The sequence below is a fragment of the Peromyscus maniculatus genome, chromosome 2 (assembly GCF_049852395.1).
Source record: "Peromyscus maniculatus bairdii isolate BWxNUB_F1_BW_parent chromosome 2, HU_Pman_BW_mat_3.1, whole genome shotgun sequence".
Taxonomy (NCBI): Eukaryota; Metazoa; Chordata; class Mammalia; order Rodentia; family Cricetidae; genus Peromyscus; species Peromyscus maniculatus.
This window is the reverse complement of record NC_134853.1, coordinates 95,971,189-95,983,706: the sequence shown is the minus strand read 5'-3', so window position 1 is coordinate 95,983,706 and position 12,518 is coordinate 95,971,189.

Below are 12,518 nucleotides of genomic sequence, written 5' to 3'. Positions count from 1 at the left end.
ATTAAAGGCGTGCACCACCATCGCCCGGCATTGAGTTCTACGTTTTAAGTCCATGTAAAAGTAAAAGAGAACATACTGTACAAAGTTATCTTCTGATCTCCACATTCACACCATGGCATGTGTACCCTCCACAAAAATAATAAGAAGAATAACCATATATTATTAAAAATAACAAGATATGCCCAAGTGGAAAAAAATTCACATAGGAACAAGAATGTATGGTGATTAGTCCCCTCATACAGAAAACTTTTAGCTGTGGTTTAATTTTTATTCTGCTTCATTTGAACTGTTAGTAACACTGGTAAATGTGTACACTAAGGTAATAGAATGAAGATATGAAAATTTAAGACTCATCATACACTACACAGCAAGAAAATGTGCAAAGCTTCCTTATTCACCCTGAAAGTCTAAGACCAAAGGCCTTCTGCGTCTCTAGAGAGAGCTGCTCCCTGCACAAGCAGCAATTTCATACCTAGCAAGTTGGCATTTGCTTCTTTTTCAGTAGGTCCTTAAAAATATAAGGGTAAATATTTAATCACTGAGGTAGCTTTATGCACTAATCTTAATTAATTATTCAAAATTCTTTTAATGCTTTACTATGATATACATCTCAATGATAGTATATGCTGGTTTCAGCCACTGACAAAATTTGACCTTGTCGCACCTCCTCATTTGCTCTACTTTTTCTCAGAAAAGATCATGATCTGAGTTACACCCACCCCTAAGGAAACCTGTGACTTCTTCTAGATTCTGAAGAGGGGCTGGTGAGATGTCTCAGTCAGCAAACCACCTGCTTTGCAAGCTTGAGGACCTGATTAGATCCCAACACCCATGGAAAAGCTGGGTGCAATGATGCATATTTATAACCCCAGCCTTAAAAGGAGAGAAGAAACAGCTGGATTCCTGAAAGTCAATGGTCAGAAACTCTAGCCACCTGGTGGGCAACTCTAATGAGAGACCTAATCTCAAAAAATTAACACGGAGAGGGATAGAGGAATACACATGACATTGACCCCTGGCCTCCATGTGTACACATATTCACACACATGAATAAATACACACATCACAACACACATGCATGCACATACACACAGAGGACAGAAAGAGAGAGAGAAGACTCTGAGAATAATAAACAAATTGCCTAACTATTCTCTCTTGATATTGTGTCAGTCATCATATGTGACAGTAGCCCTTTAAATAACTCAAATACCATCTTTCTTCCTTTAAAGAATGAAAGCATAGAATATCAACAGTACTTTTCTATAAATTCCTTCCTCATTCCACCCCAAAGCTTATCAATTACAATTGTTATGATGACTCTGTTAATGAAAAGTTGCTGTTAGGAATGAACATAAACTATTTTCTGTATCTAACCCAGTAAACCTGGACAGATTATCTGGTAGGTTGGGTATACAGATTTGCTAACCTTTCATTATCCCTATTATGAAACTGATGATTCTGTTACTCTAATTCATTTTCTGACAAGATCTCAATATAACCCTTCTAGAAATTAGCAGACCATTGATCTTCTGTTTTTCTTATAAATGTCTGGACCTTATTATTAATTACATTGTTCATCTGGGTGTCTCAAATGGACTCAGTCACACCTGATATGTAACTATAAGCTTTTCTCTCAGATAAGTAGATCTGTGGTTTATTTTGCAAATAAAGCAAGGAAGCTATGCTTTCTCAACAACAATTAGTAATTTTCCTTGTTACACAGAGCACCATGAATCCAAATATATTAGTAACCTGATCTTGAAAAATTCATACAAGTTTGTAGCATACAATTAGCTTGTAAAGTGGAGTTGAAACTTAGTAATCAAAGATAAATAAATTTAAAACAATTATGAGCATGTATTAGCTTTTGAAACTGGAACTGTAAGGGGAATGCTATGGGGATGCCCAAATTACATATCTGGTTTGCAAAAGCAGGTTGAACTTCAGGTTCTGTCCTGTACTGCACTCCTACAGTTTAGAGTAGTCCTGTAATGACTATCACATGGTTTGATCATTTTAAATGTGTTTTTGTTGGTTTGTTTGTTTGTTTGTTTGAGTAGAAAGGAGATTTATTCAGTGTGGCTACATTGGGAAACGGGACAGACTGATCCAGAGAATGGCCTTAGTCCATTTTAGTGGGAGGAGGTCCTGAAATGACATCAAAGTTTCAATAGAGAACCACAAATATAAATGATATGGACATCTAACCAGTTCTAGTTAAGGTGTGGTCCTACTCACCAGTGGCCCAGATATCCTTGACTGGGCTTCAGTCTCATCATGTAAGGTAATCTGACAAATTGATAAGACTGTAAAATCTCTTCACAGGAGACAAGTTCACATTCTGGCTGGAGCCTTTTCCTCCTCCCAGCATGAGTTCCTGTAGAAATTCCCATTTGGAGAGAAGGGGGACATTGTTTCAATAGTCTGTTTGAGAGCCACAAGTGTCCCTTTAGAATATCTTTATTTCACCATGAGGGTTACAAGTAGCACCTTGGAGGATGCAAAAATCCTTTGTAGAATTAAGTAGGCATTTAAGTTATATCCAGGTCACCTCTCTTTCTCTTGATTTCTGGTGAGTATCTTTGAATTAGTACATTATTTCTAATGTAGATCTAAATATTGGCTACTTGGGAGTTCTTAGAGCCCCTGGGGCAACTACATGCTTTGCCTACTAATTTTTTGTTGTTTTGATCATTTTAAATGTTTTTTTCTCAAGGAATAGTGATATAGGAAAATGTTTATGATACTATATTAAGTAAAGAAATTAGATACAAAGCCAGGTATACAGTATGACCCCAATTAATTTTGAAATATTAATACAGAAATATGCAGATGTTTGTGTATGTTGCATGACATTTAAATGGATTATTTATTGGATTCACATGTTGAACTAAATAAACACACACCACTGGTGCCATTAACTATTAAAAAAACAGAACCCTTTAGAATATTTCCTGAAGAGAATACATTCATGGTCTTCTCAGTTCCCCATCCTTTCCTTTTTGACCTACCCAAACCCTTATTTTATGAATTTGGCTCAGCTCCTTGATTTTAATGCAGAAACTGTCATAAAGCACTGAAGATGGTAATACAATCAACATTTGGAAGGAATATGGAGCAGTTTATACAACAATTTGCAAGCCATTAAAACTAAACATTAATTATCATCATTTAAAAAATTATGTTTAGCCACACACCAAAGGAACAATCCTGCTGCCCATTTTCTATTAGATCACACAGCCTTGTGTTTCATGTACATTCTTTTCTCCCTCCTTCATTATGTCTGTATCTCTCTTCCTTAAAGCAGTCAAATAAATTATCTCATTTGACAATCAAAGAATCTCATGTTCCTTTTTTATAATCGAGGTTCTTCAACGGTGGTTCCCCCTAGATTCCACCATCTATCCTACTCCACTTGCCAAAGTATTCCCAAAATCAATTCCCATGGTAGAAATCATCCTACTGTGCTCATTTTAATTATTAGAGTGTCCTTTCTTAAACTAGTCTATTCATTAAAATGAAAGCTTATTTAATATGTGAATATTAGTTCTGTGATTCCTATGAAAGAACAGTTAGATGGCTTTAAAGTGGACTTGTGTGTGTTTGTGTGTGTAGCTAGAGTTTTTTTGTCTTGCCCACAGTTAGGACAAATCTCTGTCACCCGCCTGTCCCACGCCACTCAGACCCAACAAGTAAACACATAAACTATATTGTTTACAAACTGTATGGCCGTTGCAGGCTTTTCATTGTTAACTGTTTTTATAGCTTAAATTAATCCATTTCCATGCATCTATACCTTGCCACGTGGCTGGTGGCTTACTGGCGTCTTTACATGCTGCTAGTCATGGCGGCGGCTGGCAGTGTCTCTCTGCCTCAGCCTTCTGCTTCCCAGAACTCTCCTCTCTCCTTGTCCCACCTACTTCCTGCCTGGCCACTGGCCAATCAGTGTTTTATTTATTGACCAATCAGAGCAATTTGACATACAGACCATCCCACAGCATGTGTGTGTATGTGTGTGTGTACGTACATGTCTGTATGTCCCCCTTCAGTCAAATTTTGTTTCATCACAGCTATTTTATAGACTTCAAATTATTCTTTACTTTAGTTAATGGACTTGAAAATAAAATAAACATGTAAGAATCAGTCAGTTTTCACATGCATATTAAATATCAATGGTTTATTTTAGTGATAGTAAAATGAAACATCATTGTATTTCATGAAAAATACATGGACACTTACTCATCTAGTCCTTCATAATATAGGTGTTAGTTTACATATTTTAAAACTAAAATGGAATTTCCCTGTAATACTGTTATCTAGGAGTATTTATATGATTGTAATTACAACAGAATTTGAAAACTCCCATTCTGAAGTAAAAAGACATCCCCATTGTTGTACACTTACCACACATTGTTTCCTGTGTTCTATTTTTATCACTTTTTAAAAAGTCAGCATACATTTATTAATTTATGTCAAAAAGAACGTACAATCTGCCAAGTGCATTAAGCTGTGACATACTTATCATTTCTTACAATGCATATGGGAACAGTGCCCAGTCTCTCCAAATATATCATGCAGTCTTTAAAGCAAGCACAGTTTGGTATGACTGATTCATGGATTATGAAAGCCTATTATTTGGGCACTGAGTATCCATGAATAAAATTTCTGGCTGGATTTCAGGAGAAAGTTGTGATGTGCAGTTCAATAAAAAGTGAAATTATGAGTTTGACCAAATAGGAAATGCAGATAAAACCCCATTCTTTTTAATATGCTTTGATGGTAGGATGTAGATGGTGATGTCAAAGAGCCACGATGTGAAGTGCACATTGTGGGAAGCAGAACACAGAACTGAGTGTCTGAGCAGCTATAAAACCTAACAAGTGAATTACTCCTTTGAAAATCTAATGAGAAACTAGTGCTGTGTTTTATAAAAGATTGCATCATAGATTGAAAAAAGGATATCATATACTGATATTCATAATCATAGAAAAGTATCAAAATGTTCCTAGTTGTTGGTAAGTAACGGATTTGTAGATCAGTTTAACTATTCTTACATTTTTCTTAATTTTCAAATTTTCTAAACTATATAGATGAATTTTGCAATCAGGAAATATAAGGGATGTTCTTATATTTATATGTTATTTTATATATGTGCAAATAAGAAGGTTTTCATTTATCTCACTTTCATTTTTTCTAATTTATTTTTAAAAATGTTAATTAAATTATATTTATATCATTTCCCCTTCCTTCTACTATATCTAATTCCTTCCATTTTATCCCCTTCCTCTCAAATTTATAGTGCTTGTGTGTGTGTGTGTGTGTGTGTGTGCATGCGCACACACATATGAACAACAAATAAATGCAGTCTACTGAATCCATTTAATGTTGTCTGTATGGATATGATTTGGGAGCTCAATACTTGGCATTGGATAAATATTTAGGGGCTAATCCCTAGAGAAGACTAATTTTTCCTCTCTCAACAACCATTGATTCTCTATAGCTTTTACTTGTGGTGGGGCAGTGTGAAATCTCACCCATTCATGTTGGCATGTCAACTTCTCTGAGGTTTGACTGGTAATTTTCTGTAATGTTCTCTATCTTCTGATAAAAGAAACATCTTTAATGAACTGCTGGAGCTACATTTATCTATAGGTAAAAGTACTCATTTAAAATGCAAATAAGAATTGTACTGGTTATAAAAGTAGTGGTAGTAAGTTCTCCTCCCAAGAACCATAGTGTCTCTGGCCGAGCGTACTTAGCTAGGTTTCCAGTACTGACATAATTTCCTTCCTTTCAAGGGGGGGGGGGATGCCTTCAGATCAGATACAACTTGAGTCCTTTGAGTCCTGTGTCCAAAATGTGTGGCATCTTCAGCAGTAGGGACTTACCTTTAACCTCTGGGGACCAACCAATGACAAAACAGCAGTGTATATTTTATAGGGAGTTTCTTGGACTCCCCTGATCAACAACTCAAAAAGGTTTTTCTTATACCTAGTATTGGGATTTTGTCAAGGAATCTATGGCTCTTGAGAAAGGCATTGTTATTCCAAATGGCATCACTTCATTTATACTATGTGGTGACATAAGTATATGTATTTGTGAATGTGTGTATATGCACATTTATGTGTATTATTTGTAATTTAGGTAAGTATGAAATAACATGGTTCTTTGTGGCTATTTCAAACAGCGTTATTTATCCCATTTCTCTGTCTCCTTCCCCTTCTGTATTGTCTTCCCTGCCTTGACCCTGATTAAAGCCCCTCCTTTTTTAGATTTCCACCATCATATCACCTGTATACCGCTATCCCTCTCTTAGAGCTCCTTTCCCATCTGCTGTATTTTTAAAATGGCGGGAAGGAGTCACACCATACAACAGTGCCCACATAGGAGGTTTATTGAGGGCGGGGGAGAAAAGGGGCAGAGATGAGTCTGGGGACCAGAGCAAAGGAAGAGAAAGACAGAAAGTGGGCAAGGCCCACCTTTTATAAGAAAACATAGCCAATAAGCACAGGGGTGCTCTCAGTGGCTGCAGCTGAGGATGTATCCTGTCAGGACCCTAAAGGCAGGCCAGTACAGATGCCTAAATGCTAACATGCCTCCCTTTTGTTTATTATAAAAAGGTGAGGAGTTAGAAAAGGGTAGCAGGTGAGGTGGGGATGAAGGCACCATATTCTTGAGACTGCTTCCTGCTGGCCTGGGGGGCATTGGTCATCTTTGGAGGACCTGAGAAAGCTCAGGTGCTGGCCACATCTTGGGTAGCTGGCTGTTTCACTTCACTGTCTCGGCTCTGTGGAACTGTCTGGTGCCACTTGGACCTGGCAAGATGCTGTTCAAGGTGGATCCAAGTTGACTCCCAGGAGCTCACAAGAAATCATGACGAGGTCACCAGCCAAGATGAAGGAGATCCACATGGTTGCTGTTAATAGCTACATGCACATAAACACAGAATTAAATAGGAGTGGAGTAAATAGTGAGGGATAGCCAGTGTGTGCTGAGCAAGTTGAAGTTGGCTTCTCCATCTCTTACTCACATGTTATAGCAAACAGTCAGAACATTTAGAGAGGAAGAGAAGACAGACACAAGCAGGTCTTGGAGCAAATAAAAAGAAAGAAAGTGGAGAATTTTTTCTTGGTTCCCCAACTGCCTGATCCAATAATGGCCAGTTGGTCTCCAAAAGACATTCCAATGGCAAAGAGGAGGTGTATGAACAGTTCCCAAGGATGAGGCAGAGAGAAGAAGATTCAAAGGCCTGGATGTTCTGGCATCCCAGGGATCCAGGAAGGATCAGATTAAGTGGACACAAGCTGTTCAGTACATCATCATGAAAGAATAGAAGCTGACGGTTAAGAGCCTGAGGGAGACACAGTCACCTGGTACAACGACTTCAAAAAAAAAAAAAAAAAAAAAAAAAAAAAAGCCAGAAGGTAAGAAGAGGACTTTGCTTGAGAAATGAAGCCTCACATCTATGGGATTGGTCAGAGGTGGGTAGCCCCACCAGAGACCCAGTTGTTGGTATTGAAAAGAAGGCAAATTTGTCAGTGAATGAGAAAGCAGACTTGTTGCAGGTGGAAGAGATCAGATCTGCTGCAGGTGGAGCAGGCAGTTAGGGTCCTATAGTGAAGTGGGTACCTTTGGCAGACCCTGACAAGATTTGCTCCAAGCAAACATATCACACACAACATAGGTTCATTGGGAGGAGAAGAGCAGAAGAGTGAAAGAGGAAAAGGCTGCATCCGAGTGGGGACTTGAGAGAGGCAGGCAGACAAGAGGAAGAGAAGAAAGAGAGAAAAGAAGAGGCAGGAGAGGGAATTAGAGGCAAGGAGAGGAATAAAAGGCAAGAGATGAGTCAAAGAGAGTGAGCTTTGCCTAACAGGCACTTTAAAGTGTGCCCATGCTGTGGAAAAGGACCTGGAGAAGGGTGATGACATAGCTGCTTTGGCAGAGGCTGGGCAGGGGAAATAGAGCTTAACAGGGAGGCACAGCAGCAGGCTTCATAGCTAGCAGGAGCTGAGTAGAGCATAAAGAAAGAACAGAGTGAAGGGATTGGGAAAATCTTGAAAAGAAGGTACCCTCTTCCATGTATTGGATCGCTGGCAGAAGTTGCAAAGGTCCCGTGAAATATCGGGATATGGGGTGCTGGTAAGCAGCCATTTGAATTGATATCTAAGGGGTATTGGGGCAAAGGCAGCCTAAGTTTAGCCCTTAAATCAGATGGTAGGTATGGTGGTAGGCACATTTTCTGTGAGTGGTTTAGAGAAGACCCAAAGGCTGGAATCACTTGCATCCCAGAAATTCAGTGAGGACTGATGAGTAAGCACAGGCTGCTCAGTGGATCATCCAAAAAAGCAGGGGCTGATGGGCTAAGAGCCCAACTAAAACACAATTGCCTGGTACCGGGACTTTGAGAAAAGCCAAAAGGCAAGGACTGTGCTCCAGAAAGAAAGCCTCACTCATGAGAAATGGCCGGAAGTGCAGAGGGTGGGCTTACCAATTGTCAGTGTTGGATGGAGAGTCCCAGCAATCTGTTAGGTGGGAAAGTAAGGCTGTCATGAGCAGACCAGGTTCCAGGCTTTTGGCACATCTCAGACTGCTGGGAGAGCCTATCCAAGTCACAGCACCAAATGTTGTATTTTAAAAATGGCATGGCAGAATCAAACCATACAACAGGGCCCACATGGGAGATTTATTGAGGAGAGGGGAGAGAAGGAGCAGAGAAGGGGCCAGAGACTGGTCCCTGGGGAAAAGAATGAAGGGAGAGAAAAATGGGAGGTAGGCAAAACCTGCCATTTATAAGGAAACATAGCCAATAAGCACAAGGGGTGCTCTCAGTGGCTGCAGCTGAGGATAGATCCTGTCAGAACCCTAAGGGCAAGCCAGTACAGATGCCTAAATGCTAACACCATCTCCTATGCTTTCTTTTTTACTTTCCTTGTTTATGAAATAAAATATAAAATATGAAAGGAACACAAAGTGTAATTGGGAGTTTTTCTGTGTCCTAACAAGCCAGTGGTTGGGACAAATCTCTCCCACTCAGGTCCCCCAAGTACACACACAGAGGCTTATATTAATTAAAACTGCGTAGCCATTAGCTCAGGCTTATTACTGGCTAACTCTTACACTTAAATTAACCCATAATTCTTATCTATGTTTAGCCACATGGATTGGTACCTTTTCTCAGTTCTGCCTTGTCATCTTGCTTCCTCTGTGTCTGCCTGGTGACTTCTGACTCAGCCCTCCTCTTCCCAGAATTCTCCTTGTCTGCTTATCTCACCTATACTTCCTGCCTAGCTACTGTTCGATCCAATCAGCATTTTGTTTGTTAAACTATCAGAGCAACACACATTCACAGCATACAGAATTACATTCCACAGCAAAATAAAAACAATAATGAGCTCAATAAACACATACCTTTCAGTAATATGTATAACTATTAATGATCTCAACTCAATCAAAAGGCGTGAGAGTTGAATGAATTAATAAACACACCCATTTTTCTGTAGTCAACAGAAACTTCAATTTAGACACGACCTTAAAGGGAAAGGATAGATAAAGCAAATATAACAGGAAGAAAACAGATCAGGTTATCCTTGTATGTGAAAAAATAGATTTCAAACTAAAACTAATCATAAGAAATAGAGAAGAGCACTTCATTCTGATCCAGGGAAAAATCAACCAAAAGGGCATTACAATCTTAAATATATATGCATCAAACTCTAGAGTAGTCAACTTCATGTGAAGCAAACTACTGTAATTAAAAATCACATATTAATACCAATCCAATAGTAGGAGGTGATTTCAGTATCTCACTTTTGATAATACCTGACAGGTATCTACAGACTATTTCCCTGAAACATCAAAGAATATTCATTCTATTCAGCAAGCAGTGGGAGGTTCTTTAAATTAAAGTACATGTTGGGGGAAGAGGAGAATAAAATCTCAAAAAATTCCAAAAACATTGAAATAAGCCCATATATCCTATCTGACCATAACGCACTAAAAGCTAAAACCAAGAGGGAACAAATCTTGAGTAAGCACATGAACTCATGAAGATTAAATAATTAATTATTAAAGGATGAAGAGATCAAAGAAGAAATTAAGAAATAAAAAAATCTGGAACTTATCAAAAATTAAAATACAAAAAAAATCTTCTAAGACACATTAAAAGCAATCCTACATGGAAATTTTATAGCTCTAAACTCCTATATTAAAAATTGGGGACAGTCTATCTACCCATGAACAGACAAATAGATAATGAAAATCTTCATTTACACTATGTAACATCACTCAGCTATTTAGAAATAAAGAAAATAGAATTGTGAAATACAGTGCCTACATAATACATTGAACTCAGAGAAGTCAAATAGGTGCCTACCTAGAACCTTCATTCCTGCTGAGTAGTGTTCATGATACTGAAAGGAACATGCTACAAAAGGAGAAAAGTAAACACCAACCCAGTGGCAAACTCTACACTCTATAGTGGTGACCTGCCAGCATAATAAGGTAGAACAAGAGTGGCACATGCACTATGGGAGCAACCAATTACTATCTAATTGAATTTAAACCCCACACCAGGAGATGAAATTCATGTCTGACACTGCTTGAGTGGCTAAGAACCTGAAACTAGATAGGCCATGGGCCTAGGGGAAAATCAAATATTGTTGGTCTGCTAATGGAACACAGCAATTAAATTGTCCTAAACAACATTCTATTATACCCACAAATCAAAATATCTGCAACTGGATAATGTGGAGAGAATGAGAAACAATCAGTCCTAAATATATCTCCATCAATCCCTTGCCCTCAGAACTCAGGTACATATGCTAAAGAGGAGGAAAAAGATTATCAGAGCCGAGAGCATGGATGACACCAAGGAAATTGTGTATTCCAGACACAACAGAAATGGCACATCAATGAATTCACAGAGATTATGGCAGCATGTACAAGGTCTGCATAGGTTCAACTCAGACATGGTTCTAGTGCTGAGAGGGGCAAGGGGAGAGGATCTCTCATACTTAACCAAGAAGCTATCTCTTATTGACAACCACTTGCAAAGGAAAGTTAATCTTCCCCAATAGAGTCTCACTGGTTATATAATGCACACTTAAAGAGTAAGCACCATGCCTTTAGTAGATGGCCAACACATAAAAAACTTGATGATGATTTTATCTCATATTGTTTTGATGAGACATTTCTTATCCTACTCATCTTTTGCTTACATATTACAGCTTCCAATTTTGTATTTTTATGGTGGTGGTGAGTGTGTGTGTGTTTGTACATGTCTATATGTCAATGTGTTTCATGTACTTGTTTACTTTCTTTTTTAATTATGATCTGTTTGTTTTTGCCTGATTCTTTTCTAAAGATAGAGAATGAAAAGTAAGTCATGGAGTTGGATGAGTATGGAATGGGAAGAATCTGGTAGGAGATGGTGGGGAGGGAAAAACATGACCAAAATATATCATATGAATTTCCAGTGAAAATAAATAAAAAGAATTCAGAAAAAGGGAAATGTTATGCAAATGATATTTTTTAAAAAGCAGAAAGAGCACAAATAAATGACTTAGTGATGCAACTTAAAAGTCTTGAAAAATATGAAATCAAATCCAAATCAGTAGAGAGCAAGAAGTAATAATAACAAGACCAGACATTAATGAATGAATTAATTAATTAAGCAAAGAAAAAATATAAAAAAATAATATAAGAGCTGTTTCTATGAGATAATAAAATCAACAAACTTTTGGCCACTGTGGTGGTTTGAAAGAAAATGGCCACTAAAGGAAGTGGTACCATTAGGAGATGTGACCTTGTTGGAGTAGATATGTGACCTTGTTAGAAAAAGTGTGTTACTATGGGGTGAGTTTTGAGGTCTTCTATGCTCAAGCTACTTCCAGTGTCACAGTTCACTTCCCATTGCCTTTGAATCAAGATGTAAGGACTCTCAACTCCAGCATCACATCTGTCTGCATGTTGCCTTGCTTCCCACCATGACAGAAATGGGCTAAATCTCTGAACTGTAAGCAAGTCACCACAATTAAATGTTTTCCCTTATAAGAGTTGCCATGGTCATAGTGTCTCTTCATAACAATAGAAACCTTAACTAAGACAGAAGTTATTACCAAGGACTGGGTATTGTCGTGATAGGCATGGCCATGCTTTTATTTGAAGGAATATGGACCTTGGGACTGTGGATTAGAAAAGTAGTTGAACACTTTAAGTGTTTCTTAATGGACCATACTAGTAGGAGCATGGAAGACAGTGGTGCTAAGAATTATTTGAACTGTCAGGGTCTGGCTCAAGAGGTTTCAAAGGTGAAAATTTTTAGTATGTGCCCTAGCAACTGGTTGTGTGATATTTTGGTGAAGATGTGGCTGCTTTTTGCCTTTGTCTTAAAAGTCTACCTGAGGTGAAAGTGAAGAGATTCGGATTAATCCCATTGACAGAGGAAATCTTGAAAGAGCCTAGTATAGACTCTGTCCTGTAGTTATTAGTGGTAACTCTGATGAAGATTTACAATGAAA